Source organism: Lepeophtheirus salmonis, chromosome 4 (genome assembly GCF_016086655.4).
Source record: "Lepeophtheirus salmonis chromosome 4, UVic_Lsal_1.4, whole genome shotgun sequence".
Lineage (NCBI taxonomy): Eukaryota > Metazoa > Arthropoda > Copepoda > Siphonostomatoida > Caligidae > Lepeophtheirus > Lepeophtheirus salmonis.
In genome coordinates this window covers 5330209-5349629 of record NC_052134.2, presented here as the reverse complement: position 1 = coordinate 5349629, position 19421 = coordinate 5330209, and the positions used below count along the sequence as shown (strand labels likewise).

Below are 19421 nucleotides of genomic sequence, written 5' to 3'. Positions count from 1 at the left end.
ATCAATATATTGGTCGAGCCCGAGTTTAGAATATTTGTTTCCAGATCTCCTGTGTATCTATAAATTTCAGACTTCATTCATTGGATAAGCTGATGGTGGGCATTTTAAATTAATGTAATATAAAAAAAATCCTAATGAAAATGTTGAAATTTATTAGAAGAACATTTTTGTATTAACTATAACCAAATTTCTTCTAATAAAGATGATTTTAAAAGTTTCAAAGTACACCTCCGGGACAAACTCCTTCAAATAGCAAAAAAGTAAAAATAAATAAAAATAGAAGCAACTTGCATTTAGAGACATACTACATATATATATATACGATTCCATGCTTAAGGTGTGTTTGCTTTACATGATAAATAACTACCCTCAATCTTCTAAAGGAATATTACGGAAATTAAAGCCATTTTTTTCACTATTTTGATTAGTGAGCAAGGTATAATCTAAATAAACTAAATGCATACATATGAAATAATATAGAAAGGCACAAAATCTCAAGATAGAATGAACATGATAAAACAATAAAAACATTTTTTTTTTTTTTTTTTGCTTGTTTAAAAAGACTTTGTTGCAAAAGGATACAAAATACAATAATATAATGGCTTCTTTTGTGTGTGTCTTACTATCAAATTACTTACTAATTAAATAACAAAATTGTTAAACTCTCTATAAATTACTTTTATATATAAAAACATTAAACACAAATGAAGGTCTTATAAAAAAGTATGTACTTACACTAATTGTCCCAGTAATTGAAGAAAAAATATCTTTTGAATTTTACAAATGGAAGACATTATTAGACACATGGAAGTATATAGATTATGGGGAGGCCAAACTTTTTAGCTAATTGTCTTTTTGAAACATCAAGACAACTATAATCATAAAAATAATTACATTTGAATTATATTTAATAAGATATCAGTTATAAATTTAAAAAATCAGTCATTTTTGTTCACTTTTTTTTAGAGATATGCGATTGAAACTGATTTTCTTTGAAGATCAATATTTTTGTAATAATGATAGTTTTAAAGAACTTGAGAGAATTTCAAGATGTTCCAAGTACGAACATTGTGTAAATTTTGATTCTTTTGTTTTATAAATTTTGGATACTCTTTTTTTTTATATATAAAATATATTTTATGATCATTAATTATGAGACGACAAGTTTCCAGATATCACAGCTTAAGAACAATTAATGCATTCATTATTTCTACTTTAAATTGATTATAAGTTGAAATAATTTTATTAAAATTCAAAACTCATTAATTTAAATTTAATTGCATATATTAGTTATTAAACGTGTGAAAAAAGTCCCCAGGTTTGTGAACGTTCAGAGGTTCTTGGGATTAAGTGGGACAAATACGGAGTAACTTTAGGAAACTGGACTTCACTTTACAGTTTGATCTATAAAAAATTGGCGGATTGGACAAATTTTAACTTACATAAAAGTTTCTACTTATATAATACACAAGTAATTTTATGGATCTTGTAATTATCTCCGATAATTATTTTTTAGATTTCTGACTTTTGGGTATTTTATGTTTTTCTTGGCTGTTGGTATCTTTTTTATTATTTATTTTACAGAGAGATAGACGTATAGATTGTTATATTTTTAATTGATGAGTTATTTTTTTTAATGTTTATTTGTTATATTGATGTTGTGACTAGGTAGGTTTTCTCTTTGGGAACTAATTTTAAACTACAATGTTTATTTTTTTGCTAAGTATAATCATCCAATTTTTGTTGATGTATTTTTTATTAATATAATACTTTGTAAATTAAAGACCTTTAAAAAAATGTAAAAATCCCAGCGAGCATAAAATTTAAAAAAGAAAGTATATGTTGGTGATGTCTGCAAGATAATAGTGTTTTTATTCATAATTTTTTTTTCCCCTATATAAAAATTTCTAACAAATAAGCAGACAAAAATCACTAAAGTCAGAAGAAAGGTTATCTCTGAGGATTATCATATTTTTATGATCAGGTTTGGTTTTTTCACTCACAGGGATTTAGACATTTTCTTATCTCTATACATTATAGACAACACTGAATAGAAAGTTTCTATTAGGACTATATACTTTTCCTTAAAACGGCATTTAAAATGGGTCCGTCCCGTTTTGTGCACTCTTGTCCTTGTTATCGGTCCTTGAAAATGATTAATCTTAAAGCACCCTCTACAAAGGCTCATTTTCACTAAAATTGGATAGTAAAGTATCTGAATTTACCAATTGACTTAGTTTAATAAAATTTCAAGTATATTTCATACACATTTGTAGTTATTCTTAATTTAGACCTGATCAAAGTATATATGTATTATAATTATAAGCATGGTATTCTTGATACTGTTTGGACAGTACGTCTAAAGTTTGGGAATCGATACATCCCTAGTTTCTGTAAAAAGTATTTATCTACAATTTATATATAATGTACCTACTTAAATAGTCCCTATTTTAGTTAACATATTTTTGAATTGCAGAAATTGAAGGCATTATTTGACTCATAAAGACATACATATGTATTAGAAACATAGTATGTATTAAATTAAGTCCATTAAAATTGAATATATTACATATGTACATAAACATTTATTTGTTTTTTAGCCCATGTTTGAATATAATTGCAAAGACATAATCGTCTCAGTTATTGTCTTGGTAATTACAATAAAAATGTGTGTTTCGTATTTTTTTTTAAAGAGAGAGAGAGTCAGACTCAAAAACATTTACAAAAATGTCATATATAAATACAGGGTCGTCCCCATTAACTTTAAAATAATTAAATTAAGAATATTGTGTGTAGATAATTTCAGAAGTGGGCTGGAGGGCTATGGACCCCCTGCCCAAATGAAGGATTTTTTTTTTTGCTTTTTACTAAAAAATTTAATATTTGTAATCAAATCTTTCAAACTTTTTTTCAAAGAAATTAAATTTTTTGTAATTAGCTGTGGATTTTTGAAATTTATTTCCGAAATATGTAATATTTGAAATTTTTGAATAAAAAAATTAATTGTTTGTGAATAACTTTGGATTTTCAAAACTTTTTTACAAAAAAAACAAATATACATATAGACGATTTTTTTTTTAGTAGCTGTAGATTTTTGAAATTTTTTTTTAGTAGCTGTAGATTTTTGAATTTTTTTTTAATCTCCAAATAATTAATATTTGAAATTTTTTAATAAAATAATTAATTTTTTGTAAATAGGTGCGCGGATTCTTAAAATTTTCCAAAACATGTAATATTTAAACTTTGATTTTTTTATATATTAGCTGTTGATTTTTGTTATTTTTTTCTAAATAATCTAGAATTTGATTTTTTTTTTTTAATTTCATATTTGAATTTTTCTTCAAAAAATTGATTTTTTTAGTGATTAGATGTTGATTTTTGAAAAAAAAAAAAAATATTTTTTTATGAATAACTGTACTCTTTTGAAATTTTTTCGAAAATATGCAATATTTTAAAATATGCTCTTTGATTTATTTTTTAAAAACCAGGCCCCCCCCAAAAAAAAAAAAAACACGCAATATATATATATAATATAATCCTGCATTACTTCTGAATTTGTAACCCAAGTCAGAAAAATTGGAACAGCGGGATGGGGCTTCAATTCACACTGCAAATGAAATGTAGAAATGGTCCAAATACAATTTTGAGCACTTTTGGCTTTCCTTTTCATCTTTGCAAGTTAGGTTGTATTAATGGGGGTGACTGATGCAGTTTATAGGCTCAACAAGGACTTCCGTATGGGAGCTGTAGGAGCAAAATATTCTGGAAAATGTTACCCCCAAGCTAGGGACAAAGAGTAAAGTTTTGGTCAATTGTAAGACAATATGAACCCTGTAGAAATGTATTATAAATGTTCCAATATAAACCATGTTTTAACTATGGCTTTTTTAATTTGTTTGATGGGTCTCTATTTCTGAACCAGCCTGTATATTTACATATATAAAACTAACTACGTATTGTAACATATATAAGTATAATGACTATTTTCACTTTTTAATTTCACTCAATTCTCATCCATTATCCAAATTATTTAAGAGACTCATCGCTCTATATACACATTACACATGAGTACATTCCATATTAATTAGAATTTACATATATATATATGTACATCAATTAATAACGTCTCTTTAATGTTCATAATATGTGTTCCTCAATTCTCACTTTTGTATATTCTTATAGCAAGGACATGCTTTCATTAATAAATTTAAATTGCCAGATGCATTTAGTTGAGAGTTTTAGCATTTGTACATTGTTTGTTTGTTTTTATTTGAAGAACATTAATGATTACTTTTGTGGTTTTTAAAGTTAAATTTCCGAGATCTGTAGTTATAGTAAATACATTCATTTTAAAGTAGGTATGTACTAATTGCAAGCATAATGATTATTTTTAAATCAACTTTAGTTATCAACTGAAGGCTCGACCAACCCAATCCGGCCATTTTATTTTTATATTTAAACAAATTGATAAAACTAGAAAGTTTGAATATAACAACTTTGAATGTCAAAGGCTAATGTAACTAACTCACAAGTCTTGATTATATCATTCCAAGCATTCTTCAAAATGTTCTACAACTTGTTTTCAACAAGAAAACAGCCCAAAACATACATCCAAGCTCTGCAAAAACTTATTGGAAAAGAAAGAAGCCTCTCATATCTTATCTATAAATAACTATATTTTCCAATGTTTTGACCTACTACTTTTAGGCTTCAAAAAAATCCTTGCTTTTGCACAGCGTAAGAACTTTTCGTATGTTATCTCAATTGTGACTTCCTTTCGAAAACAGTGTGTTTCAAAATCAGCCATTTTGAACTTTTTTGATGGATTATCCAAATGCGCGATACATGGAATGTGTAGCGTGAGATTATTTAAAAACGCGTTGATCTCACACCAATTGTGTTAGACTTGAGAGACCTATGCTTGATTCTAGTTCATATTTTGTATCTATAAACAACTTGTATTTATTAAAAACATAATGTATAATAACCAATGTTACATATGTTAGTACAAACGTGGGTGGTGTCGTCTTTACAAAAGGGTATAAGCCAGATTTTCTCCTTCTTTTTAATACCAATATAAAGTAAGTAGCAAAAAAAAGCTATAACACATAAAGGGGATCGTCTCAAGAATAGTGATCAAAGAAGAAGAAGGAATAAAGACGTTGTTTTATAAATGGATTAATATATTATTATGTAAGACAAAATTGAAGAAACACCATTCAAAAAAAAAAAAAAAAAAAAAAAAAAGGAAAAGAGAGATCTAGAGAATGGGGGAGAGGCTGACCCAGACTTCGCACTGGATTTATAATCTCCCTAAATTAGGAAATTTAGAAGAAAAAATAGAAATAATATAATTCTAGACAATAAACATAAAGGATTAGCTTACATATGGTATACAATTGGTGTTGGGTCAGTCTTTATTTATCGGGCCAACCGTTATTATTTAATCATCTATATTATGCAAATTTTGAGAGGTTAAGAGTAATTTTTTTACAAATTTCCAATGAACAATGTTGTAGAATACATAATTAGCTGTCGTATGCTAAAAAACCATTGTTCTAGACGCCACCATGAGCACACTGCACGAAAAGAGGATTGAGATAACAGCGATGTCCTTCTCGGACAATTCCACGCGGAGGAGCCCTGTTATCTCAATCCTCTTCTCGTTCTGTGTACAAATGGTGGCGACTATAACCTTTTTTTTCAGCAATCGACAGCTAATTATGTGTTCTACAACATTACATAAAGGAAAACTGTAAAAAAATGACTCTACACCTCTCTAAATTTGCATAATAGATATGAGTAAATAATAGGTAACAGTTGGTCCGGTATTCGGTCCAGTCCAGTATTATGACTTCTACTATTAGTTCTTATGACTGTCAGTACTAAAACTGATTACAAAAGAATAAATAAAGTTGAGGGACGTCATTAAGGAGCGAAATTTATAAGTTTTAGGACTGACATGTCGGACTAAACTTGAGCAGATCAGGCTGAACTTTAACAGACTCCAGTTTTCAGTCCTAAATAAGGACCAACACAACACTATATACAATGGACTAATGTTTACACACGTATATCATCTCATGGTCCTCCCCTCATCGTTTTTCTACGTGTACACACTTTTTTTTACGAACACCTCGCATTATGAGTGTTTCGTAAATTGAGAATAATTATTTTTTTGTTTGATAATTTCTAAGCATATTTTAAGAAAATAGCATAGTAGAGTATATTTGAAAGACTATATCTGGGTCGAATTAAGTCTCATAAATCAAATTAATGTTTAAAACAATAGTAAAAATAATTTAGCATTTCAACTCATTCCAGAAATTTGAATATAAAGCATGTAATTGACTGAAACTTGTTCATAAAATATTTGGCTCTATGCATTTATAAAATAAAAATATCATTTTAGAGTTTTTTCTTTATAAGGACCACAAACACCCCTCAAAAAATACCAACAGCAGTATTAATTATTGGTCAATTAATGGTGAGTCATCCATTGTCACTCCAGACTACAGATAAAACCAAATCACATATTACAGCTAACAAAATTGTTAAAAATCTAAAGAAACACACTACAAATACAATATATAAATAATCATTAATTGATAAAACTGGATTCTAATTCGATGAGTAAGTCCCGATTTTCTTATCTCTTTTTAAAAAATACATATTTAACAAAAAAATCTTTTTTTGACCTTGCTGACTTATGTTACTCGTATTTTTGAAGAAACCTTTGAAGTATGACTTAGTATTTTTTTTTAAATCTAAAAACTTCCCCTCTCTTAAATTAAACGGGGGTTTTTGTAATTAAGTATTACCAGATGTTTTCAATTTTATTTTAATTTTTTATTATTTCCAAAGCTTTTTTCAATAGTTTATTAAATTATTGAGGAGAGAAAATTTAAAAATCAAAAGTAACTATGTGTGCGAGCAGGTACGTATCCCTCTTATTCGCTAAAGCACCCTCTTTTGAGTCCTGCAGCATTCCTTCCATCAGCTGCAGCATACCATTAAAAACTAACACTTAATACGCACCGCCCCAATGTGCGTGTGTTCATAAAAGATGGAGAGGAACACTGAGAATTTGTTGGAAGTTATGAGGGTAAGTCCTTGTTGGACTCAAAGTAGAATTGAGGATCGACATTGGAATCATTCAAGCCTATATTTCCTTAGTATATACGGAGTTTTTAAATAATCATAGTGCATTGAATTTACATTAGTATTGCCATTTTATTCAATAAGGCACACAAAAAATATACAAAAAGTATGTTAGTATTCGAAATTTAATTTAATTTTCTTTTCGATCAATGTATGGGAAAAGTGAGAACTGTCTAACATCTCTTCCCCCCCCCTCCCCCCCCCTATTTCTTTCTCTTGCAAAATTATTTTTTTTCCATAAAAGGGATATTATTTTCTACATAAATATCTATTGTTAACAGGAATCCATGCTCTGATCCAATATTAAAAAAAATGTATTACATTTTAAGGAACTTACATACTTTTGTACTATAATTACATCCTACTATGCCCTATAGTTAATCAACAGTGCGTTGTAACATTAAAACCACAACAAACAAAAAAATGATTTCCACTTTACTTTAGAAATAAAAGTAATGGTTTTTTTTTTTGTTTTTTCATTTGTTTGTTCACCACTAACATGGTATTAATCGAGACCTTCTAAGAAAATTGATTGTATAAATCTTAACCAGTAAACAAAAGAGAGAGGGAAAAGCCAAGATTTATAGCACATACGAGAAAGAGATTTTTACTACTTTAGAAATGTAAAGCTTTGCGATTGACTGACAAATATCGATATGATAGGCTTGAAAAGCATAGAACACTTAGGAATTTCTATTTAAAAAAGAAGGCCTTTTCTTAGTTTTCCTATACTGATTTAGGACGATATTTCTGTCGAAACTGTATTCCAAATCATGGATCAGAATTTAATTGTTCTCAAACGCTAAAGCGTTATTTTATCGTTCTGAGACTCGGATTTGAAATAAAATATCTGATACTTGCAAATGTAATCTTTAATTCACTGTTTAAATTATATAAAATAAAATGTTGAATGATGTAATATCAAATTACATGATAAAAAATAGATTTTAAAGAGGCAGATATTTTATAGGCGTTTAGTACTTTTATTTGTTTGTCCCATTTTGACATCTAAATACACGGCAGTAGTTCACTTTAATCTAAATAAAAAGTAGTGTTTTCATTCTATTAAAATTTGATTGCTTAGGGCTCCAAGATGGCCCATATGAATAGTACTGACATTACATGAAAACAATCTGTTGATCAAAGTCATTAAAATCGATAAGGGAATGTGTAGAGTTGTAGAAAATATGGCATAAAATCCGTAAGAGATTTTTTCTAGTTGGCAATCTGAGCAGTGTTTTTTTCGAAAGCTTTAATCATTATTCTTTCATTCTTAAGAAACAAACATATTAACATGAATTGTATTTATGATCCTTTAAGACAATTGTCAGGGTTACCGTAGGAACGTCATTTCTCAGTTTCTTTAATTTACGTAACATCATATTATTGTCAGATCAAAAACTTAGAGTAGCATAACTAATTTACGAAAAATGAGATTTATATGGAATCAAGAAAAAATAACTCAAAACCAAATCTTGAATGGTTTAAATACAATATTTTTTATCCACTATGATTTCCTTCGCAGGCAATAACAGCCAATACACCCCGGTAAAGAAGTGGACAGCTCTTGACAATGAAGGTTGTGTGCATAGTGTGCCAAGCTTCATTTTCAGCTTGGAGCAAAGTGCAGGGGTTTTAGATCAGGACTGGAGGAGGGCCACATGGTGGGAGGATAAAAATCAGTCATATTGTTAGTGCAGAAGCTTTGGTTCTTCTTGGCTCTATGAGGGTGTATTGGACTTTTTAATTTTGTAAATAGTCTTAATGGGGATGCCAAATGTCTCGGCAACCTTCTCAGCACTAACAACGGCGCGTAGGAAATCGCACACGCATTGCTTTTGATGATGTTGCTCTGGCATTTTTAAACTTAGAGACATGGGACAAAAACAAAACTTGTTTATTTTTTTTCACCTGTCATATAGTTACGTAATGAAATATTGTAATTAAATACTACTGAAAGTTTTGGTTCCACACTTTGTATAACTCTAAGGATAAGCACACCAAAAAAAAAAAAATACATTGGAATAGGGGAATTTTTTGGAGAAGGAAAATATCTTTTTGTGTGGTAAAAAAATCGCATGCATATTTTATATGAAACCTAGCATTAATAACAAGATAAGCTGATATTATGAAAAGATGTTTGTTGGTGATATGGATTTAATCATCTAATATATACCTTTAGATAAGGATTTTCATGTTCCAACCCTCCCTGTTGTTCTGAATTTCATTTCCTTCAAAATATATTTTTTCTCTTGTTTTATTTTATTCAAAGGATTTGAATCAATCCCCCCTATTCCTCCCCAACTTCTCTTATTTTTCAATTTTCTTGTAGGGTATGTATCATCATAGTGTAAGCTAAATACATGATACATACTACACTACACATCTAACCCCTTTAAGAAACAAGGATTTATACTTATATATATTCTACTATTAGATGAAAAGTACATAAATTTAAGAATGTCATCATCATATTGTTGTTTTTCTTCTTTTATTCCTATCAATTTCTCTCTCTTTATACTGTAAATATATGTGTAATAATAATATGTACATAAGTTACTTCCTGAACAATATTTCATTTTCTTGTTCCTTAAATGTCTATTGAATCCAGGAGACACACAATCGAATAATGCACTACATAGTATGACAATTTATGTACGTAAACACATATATTTCAACAAGTGTGGAGCACAAGGCAATTCTTTACTCAAGAGGCCAAAGTATGATAGTAAATAAATGTTGATAGTAAATCCCCTTTTCTTTCTATCATTTGAGCTTTTTATCCCTTTCATAGGATGGTTTGGGTCACACGATTTTTATGCCTGGTCCAGTACCGTCCTTAATCTTAGAGATGCGTCCGAATCGGACGCATAAGCCTTACCATAGAACATGCCGTTACTTAACTAATATAAATATATACACTGACTATTTTTCAGCTTATTCCCCTTATCAGTGTCTTCTAAACGAATGAAAATGAAAGTATAGAGGGGAATAGGTACGCAAAGGCTCAACCATTGCCTTCAGCTGTAACTGTGGCATACTTAAGGGTTATTATCCTTCCGAAACAGCCATGAATTTAATAGGCTGATTGTTTTCCTCCAGATTTCAACACGATATATACTAGTAGAACCCACACAACTTATAAATATCAGAATTTGTTTTCTCTGTCTATTTAACTAACCCAAGTAAAAATCCTTGTCGCCTCTATAATTTATTTCTCTATGCTTAGCTCTTATGAAGCTGTGAACAACTGAGTAAGAGTTATTGAGTAATAACTCCATAGTTGGGAATAATTGGCCATGTAGCAACTGATTTAGTGACTTTTTTCTGCTTCTTTTTGGAGGAAAGGGGGTAGATACAATAAAAGTAATGATGTAAGACACGGACTTTTCTAAATATTGTCATCCTCAATCAATATAACATATCAAGGATCTTATGCTTATAAGAATATTGGTAAAATGAGTTACTTTACTATGATGAAAGTGATAACAATTTCATGCAGAGTGTCCTTACAAAATTGAAATGTTTCTCGATGACATATATCAGGGACGGGTCAAAAAAAGTTCAATTTTGATTGATTGTTTCAGTTTAATTTTTTGTTTCTTTATACAATATTCAATAAATATGTAATCTAATGAAATGCTTTGTTAAATATAATAATATCAATTATTTGTAAGAAGTGTTGAACATTTTAAAGGAAGGAAAAATTCAGAAAACAATATATAAATAAGACAATTAGATTACTTAATCTGAAATAATTACTAATCAAATACACTATATATGAAATATATTTAAATTCCTGCCTCTAACATATAAATTTAGAGGAACAATTATTCAAATAATTGACTTTGTAATATTTAATTTCGAAAATTAAAAGTTAACTTTAAAAAATCAATCAAAATTGAAATTTTTTTGTTCTACAGCAAATTTTTTGAAGTTGATATATATTTAAGGTGTGTTCTTTAGTTTTAGACAGCAATTGAAAAAAATATTAGCTTATAAAATATTTGTTTGATTAGAACCATTTTGTAGGAACTCTATATAAAATAACGTAATAAATAATTTATCTTTTTAATGCTGGAATGTTTTGTTTTTTATATCAACTGGTATTGACTTAAATTTTTATCGCCATAGTTATTTTATTTCAAAAATATGGCTCTGAATCGAAATTATACTACTTCAAAAAAATAGCTTAAAGGCCAAATCTACTGTGATGAAAAATTTTAATGGTTATGTTCGTGTTTTTATGCCTTCAATAACAATAATAAATGTGGATTTTAGCCGGCGGACGAAAATGCTGTTGCATAGTGTAAAAAGACATATTATTGCAGCATAAAACATCATCAAATATATTTATAATTTTTTTCAGCAGTGTGCTAGAACCCAGTAACAAGGCAGAATAGTAAATAAGTATACAAAGACAGTAAAATATTAATGTATTACCCATATCGAGTTATGAGACTAGAAATATTATATTTCCCAAAGTTAAATACAACTCAAATCAAGTAATAAGCTTAAGAATAGTCATACATTAGTGAAGTAGAACGGTGTTGGGTATTATAATTTATATATTCCCTTAAATTAATTTGAATTCATTTTTCATTTCGAACCCTTATCATTGCGCTCACTTACAAAACATCACATCAAAGCAAGCTGGAATATAAAAGTTTTGAGCTAAACTTTTAATTCATTTAATAATTTTTTGGCATACATAATTAAATTATAGCTGAAATAGATGGGAGCAAATTAAGGAGAACTATGTATGTTTGTATAAACGAATCAAATTTCATTTATGAGCGTTTAATACATTTAATTAACATGTCTATCTGAGACTTCATTAAGGAAAAGTTACTCGAACATACTATGTACACAAGTATATATAAAAATACTGAGTATGTACATACATATATGTAGATAAAATGAAAGACAAGTATTCATTGGATTAAATTTATTATAATCCATATTAGAAAAAAAGTTTTTATTGAATAGATACAAATCCAAAGATGAAAGTAAACCATCTGCTAAAGGAACATTAACTTTAATGTCCTCCGTTTTTAACAACTTCTATATTTATATATATATGTTTAATATCTAACACATTAAGCATAGTCTTTAAGTATATTATTAAGATATATTTTATAGACATAAATACAAGTATAATAGGATGAGGCTGATGCCGAAACTTTGTCAAAACAAACTTAACCTATTCTTGGCATTGAGTATGAAACCTAATCAACCTATCTGTGCGATTTCATTTGAATACATATATTCTTATTTACAATGAAAACAAAGCCAATGGAATTTTGAAAAAAAAAAAAATTACAATTACTTTTTTTAGCTAAATATATTAGATTACACGAGACTTGTTTTTTTCGAATAAAAATAGAGATATGATTATTGTATATTCTTTGTACAAGTTGTAATTTTTTTATCTTAAACTCTATTAATCTTTTGAACTTTATAATGTGTCATGGGATTTTTATATTTTACTAATTTGCAGTAAAATGGACAAAAATAACACCAGTAGTATATCAATCATCCATGAAATACTCAATTCTTGCATACTCCACATTCCAAGTACTGTAAATACTTCATTTGAAATTATGCATTTCATTTCTTGGTTATAATAGCATAATTTACTTCAACAAGTCACACCTTGTAGGTAAAAAATATTAAATTAAAATATGTATACAGCATAAAATCATGTGACACATTAAAAAACCTAGAAATGGGATGTTTCTTCTTACTTATTTAATAGTTTTATCGCCTTTGCACTCCAGTTAAATATTAATAAGAAATTGTAGAGTTGTTTAAAATTACACCTGCCAGTTTGCTAAAAATAAAAAAATGATCTAGTAGACCTGAGTTTTGTAGGAGAACAACTTAGCTGTCATGGCGTTTCAAATACAAGCAGCTGTGACGGGGGGAGGGAGAGAAGGAAATAAACAAGGACATTGGCAAGAATGACTCCGATGTCGATCTTCAATCCTCAGTGTTACACTCTGGCTTTTATGTGCAAATACAAACGTTCAATCAGGTTTTGACTATAATTGAATCTACAGTAAAAAAGGAATTTCACTCTTCAGAAATTAAATGGTAATAACAACAGCTTAGGTATGACAATACATATAGTCTTCAATATACCAACTCCAAAAAAAATAGGTGAGCTAAAAAATCCGTGGATTTTCAAAACTACTTATAACTCCCCAACAAAGTACCAATGCCACACACTTGTCATTACTTTATACTTATTGCTAGATTTTTTTTTTGTCAATAATTAAATTGTTTTGATAGCAGCTTTGGAAAATTAGAAAAAAAATCATTGTTCAGATTCCCAACTAGAAAAAAATCCATCATGCTTTCTAGGTCATGTTTTATACTATTATATTCATTAAGTGCATACACCGTAACAAAAAAAAAAAACATTAAATGTCTTAATTTAATTTTTGAGGGACAAGGATCACCCTAATATATATATTTTTATATTACCTATGTTTAATGCAAATAATGTGAACATAACACTTAATAATACGATTAATGAAAACTCTATTTTTAAGCATACTAATAGTAATATTTGACTACTATTTTTTGTGCATTAATGAAACAAAATTTCCACATATTAATTATGAATTTTCAAATTTGAATCTTCCCTAAGTAAGTACGAATATTTTTTTTTTTTTCCTAAAAAACATGTTTGAAAAGTTTTAATTACTTTGAGGCTTTTATATAAAAATCCTAGGAGAAATTCATTAAAAAAAATGGATTAATAATCTTTTCTGTAATTCTCAATATTTATAGAAATAATATATAACTAGCGCGTACAATAAATTTGATTGATAGAGAGTCATTTGTAATTTGCTGAGGATTTGACGAATAGTATTCGTCTATTGACAATTTGATTGAGAAATTGGATTTATATATTAATGATGTATGTAAGTATTTATTGACAGGGACTCCTAAAATGACAAATTATAATAGTATATAAATATTAAGAAAATATTCGAAAGAGCTCAATCTGAAGTCTTTATGTGTATTTATCTACAGAGTTGAGAACTTGAGTCACACTTAGCACGGCGTTACTTCACTATCATGAGGGATTATACAGTGTTTTATTGTCTGTTCTGTATTTGTCTCTTTATTTTCCCTTATCAGTCTTCTAAACGTTGAATTATTGAATATGATTTAGCTTTTGTTAAGCTCTGGACAATTCCTAAAAATGGTTAAATAATAATTTGATAGTTGTCTAATTTTCAAAAGATTGTGGTTCGTGTGGTACTTTTTTCTCTCTTTTTTTTAGGAAGAGGGTTGTAAGATCCACTACAGATTCAAGGCTCTACTCGAAGATATAAAATGTTTATCTAAGCAAAAGCTTTTTTTGACACTACTCATAATGTTCGGTCCAAACGTGAATTTACGTTTATTCAAATATTGAATACTATTACGGGCATATAGTCAAGCGAAATAAATACATGCTTTGTACAACTTGTAACTTTTATAACCAAATTGTCCAAGTTGCAAGCAAGAAATAGATTCAGAGCTTAGAGTACCAGTCATAAGGATTATGCAAGAATTGAATATTCCATGAATGGTTGATATATTTATTGATTCTATTTTGACATTTTCAATAAAAATGACTCCTTAATATTTAATTGGATTTATAGCACATTAGTAAGTTCAAATGTCCACACTCGTTAATCTTAACTAATACAACAAATTTTCAGTCCTGGGTATTTTTAATAATATGAACTTTAGCTTTCTTTAATCTAAAATGCTGTTTTATTAAGTGAATTAGGCAATTTCATTTTGTGACCATGAGGTACAATGTAAGTATTCAGTTAGTTGATATAATTTGACTGAATTGAGTGAAACATCTGTTCATTTACAAAATCTTGCTTATTGTTGCGAAAAAGTCTTCAAAAAGTAACATTGATTCAATTAAAGAGCTATCTAGCGAGTAAAAAATAATTTAGTGATGTTTGTATGTTTGAAAATATATCATATTCATATTTTTGATTTAGAAAATAAGGATGTAGTCATGCCAATGAAATCTCGCAAGAATTTTGCATTTAACATTAATTGTGAATACAGGGTGTACTGTATATATTGTTCCATAATGTATATTATATTCATATTTTAGATCCAAGAAATAATTGTCTAGTCATGTCAATAAAATTTTGCAGGTGTTTGGCATGTAGCATCGAGAGAGTGTAGCTACGGCTAGGGCAAATAGCGCTCTAGAGACTAAAGTACTCCCTGGCTCATCCATCATAACGTCATCTTATTTTTTCCTCTGGAGCTTTTATTATAATTATTTTATTCTTGAGGAGAGAAGATCTATCATCTATGATTTAAATATCTACATGTGACTGAGTTCATCAAAAACGGTAAGTAACAATGAGTAGCAAAGTTTGTCTGTTCAAGGAAGCATAATAGCTCCCTGCAATACCTGATACTACTGCTTGTATATACTAAATGCGTGATTTTAATAGATGCAAATGAAATAATAGCATGAATAAAGTTACTAAATAAAATAAAGGATGTAACAATTAAATAGTCTAATGATCCAATATGCGTTTAGTACAAGTTTCAACTTGTACTAAACTTATATGTATAAGTGGTTTGCAGTTTAGAAGAGTATAACTATGTAAGTTAATGCATGTTTGATTTATGTGGCATCCGTTTTGCAAGGCAAAAGAGAATGGGATGTCAAAAGTCTTGATTGCATAAAACTTTTTGTTCTTGCAATTCTTGATCAAAGGATAAGTTTTATGGAATAAACCCTTCCCCCTCCACCCAAAAAAGGATGTGTTTTCAAAAAATCTATATCCATTTATTATGAGAGCAGGGAAGAAACACGCATTCCTTCCCTGAATGAAAGAATGTGACTGAGTCATGGTGATTGAAGGTTATAATATAATATGAGGGTAACTTATTTATATGTCCGAAAATATATATTTAAGAAATAAAAAAAATTGACAGAATGTGTTTGGAAAGGGTCAAAATTACATGAGAGACGAAGAATTATACGACATACGTCTGAATGTACTTACAACTAACCCATCATCAAATCGTGAGGGGACATGAAATGACGAGAAAAATGAAAAAAAATCCATCAATAATCCCGTATTATAACACAAAAACACATACCATAGATGCGTCCAATCAATGTAGGGAAGACCGAAGCAGTTGCAGTAAGTCCTTATTTTTTAAACCTCCAAAATGGTTCAGCCATAAAATCCACATTGCAATTGTATAATATATATTGCAAATTATCCTGGAAAATAAGTAATCATTAACTTTTGTCTTTTTTTTTTTTTTTTTTTTGAAGATATTAAAACAAAAATAGGATACACCTAGTTTGTTTAAGAGTTCAATTATTTTTGTAATAATGCAGCCAATTTTCACACTGTTTTTCTGTAACTGATATTATTTGAATCATTGATTTCTTTATCATTACTCGATACAATTTTATTAAAATTCAAAGGTCTGTTTTCCAGTGGGGGAAAATTTGAGATACTTTATCACTCAGTACAAATGGGAGAGTTGCAACAAGTGTCATAATTTCCCTTGCATTGTTTATTCTTTCTTATTATTAGGTATATAATTTATTTTTTTTGATGGCCACTAAGGTATTTAGTTTTATTCAACAATTTTCTAATACAGATTATATATAATTACACTTCAAATCAATTATGTTTTTCCGTCTAAACCGGGCTCTGAAAAAGTTTTTCAGGCTGAATTTATACGATATAAATAATATCGTAGCTTAATCTATTATAATATATTGAAATTTAATCAGTCAACAACTTGAAAAGTCCTGCTTTTTATTCATCAAAAAATATTATTTGTACAATTTTTAACAAAAATTAAATATATTTTTACTTTTGCAACCTTCCCTGTATCCAAGGTCAGTTGCATTCAAATGTAATTTGTAGAAAAATCATTGAATTGTATATATAGGTTCAAACAATACCATACATATATTGATTGATATACAGATTGGGGAACCAAAGTTTGTAGTAGCATTTCATTACCCTTTTATCTCTATTATCGTTAATTATGAGGTTTCATTATGGACTAAATGACAGCTCAAAGCAAAAACAAAAAAAATTTTGTGTAAAAAATTCCAGAGCAGCATTAAAAAGGCAACGCGTGTGCTATCGTCTACCAGTCCATGTCAGTACCGAGAAGGGTGCAGAGACCGTTGGAATCTCCAACTGAACTACTTATAATATCAAGAAGTCCATTAAACTCGCATACAGCCAAAAAGAAACAACGCTTTTTCAGCAATAGACTGACTTCTAGCCTACCTCAATGTGACCCTCCTCCAGCTCTGACCTAAAACCCATTGGCTACGCTCTGAGCTCCCATCATGACAGCTTGGTACACCATGGACATGCCCTTCGTTGCCAAGAGATGCAAATATTTTCGCCGGCGTGTTGAGGTTGTTATTACCTTCGAAGGAGGAAATATTGAATGAAAATATAATATTTAAATAATTCAGCAATTGGTTTTGAGTTGCCATTTCTTGATTCCAAAAAATCCCTTTGTTAGTAAAGTTTTTGGTCCCCAGTCTGTAATTAATTAAATTTTAGGGCGTCTGAATCAAGACACTTTCAAATAATTGAGCCAAAAGAAAAAATATTGGAACTATCTCCAATCTCAGCATCTTTGTACATACAAAAAGTAAAATAATTTTTATGATTTCCTTATCTTTCTATAATAAGATCCTTTTCAACACAAAATGGTTCCAAACGTTTTCTTTAATCCTTGAATTTATCTTTTCTTAAACTTCTTTTTTCTTTTTTGAGATTTAAAGAATCTACTACATATACATATATATGTATATACTAAAAGATTTTCAATTTTGTATTCTTAACTTTTGGATTTTTTAAAGACTCATTTTTCATTATTTATTCATTGGATAGTAACCTATGTACATATGTTGGTAGTTATATTAATAAATCAAAGTCTAACTCAATGTTAACAAAATTTACAATCTATTTACAAACTACTCACATCTAGTCAAACTTGAACAGAGTTCAATCTATAAAAGATCAGTAAATAAGTAACACGTTTCAAACTTTAAGCAAACGTTATTGTTGGCTGATTTCAATCAGTGTATATTTTTCTTCCTTCTACTGAATGATAAAATTCATATTTTCATAAATAAAGGGTTAAAAATAGTTAAGAAAATTAATTTAATTTAAATCTTGTATACTGTGGTGAAACAAAACAGAAACATCACTTTGATTACTTGTATCATTATAGTTTATCTCATCTTTTTTTTATGGTATTTGCCTTTTATTTAGGTCAAACATGACAATTTTGATCCATCTATGATTCTATCTACATCTCCGTTCAAAATAAAGTCCAAGAAACAGCGCGTGTATCAGATATTTTCGACGCACAATTCTCAACTGGGTAGTTGTACCATATTATTTCTTGCCCCAGGAAGCATGTGACTACTGCCAAGAAGCTTACAGAGCGTGGAGAAGACCTTTCTAGGGAACCAGATAGTGGTGGGACAAAACAACCTGCTTCTGGGATGGTGCTTGGCGTCATTTCTTCCAATGGAAGGCGCACCAAACCTCATTAGTTTGAAAAATGTCTGAAAATCAACAAGTATTCCTACTTGAATGTTATAAAGAATTTGATTTTAGCCCTTGCTAGACACGGACTTCCCATGAAGGTAAAAAAGGATTCTGCTCCATCGTAAATAAGCTCATTGTTGCAAGAAAAAATGTGACGGGGTTCTGGAAGCCGAAAATATGACCTCCTTCATCCCCTGACCTTTCGAACTACGTTGTGTGATTAAATGTGAATGTCTTTGTGTGTGTGTAGGGGGAGGTGCAATCATGGCAAAAACATTGAATAGATTTTCTTGAAATTTTTCATGTAGGTTATTAAGGATCAACAGATGGTTCTGCCAACAATTTTTTCCCCTTCGAGGCCATGGCAGCCTTAAAATAGCCTTTTTTTAAAATAAAAAAAAATTACTAACAAACGACCATTTTATAAAATACAAAAATAAAGAGTTTTTAAATTTTAGAATTATTCTCGCCACATTTTGAAAAGTATCTTTGCAAACTTTTTTTTGTAATAAATTATAAGGTTTAGAGATGAAAAAAGGAAGAGAGAATAAGACAAAGGATTTTTGAGAATATTATGAAAGATAAGCGAATGACAGTTCATCTTTATTCTTTTCTAACCCTTATAGTCAAAAAAACAATTAAAAAAACTGTGCAAAGACACATAGA

The 19421-nt window shown here is 29.0% G+C and overlaps 1 protein-coding gene across 3 annotated transcripts in view; it reads right to left on the bottom strand.

Annotated features, from left to right (window-relative positions):
• Positions 1 to 19421, bottom strand: part of LOC121116493 (innexin inx2) — a 90584-nt gene that overhangs the window by 52338 nt on the left and 18825 nt on the right. For 2 of the 3 annotated variants that reach the window (XR_005863878.2, XM_040710749.2), the window contains exon 2: positions 16309 to 16435. The exons of the other annotated variant lie outside the window; for it this stretch is intronic. The gene's annotated coding sequence lies outside the window, so the exon portion shown is untranslated. The remainder of the gene's footprint in view (positions 1 to 16308; positions 16436 to 19421) is intronic. 3 annotated transcript variants of the gene reach the window in all.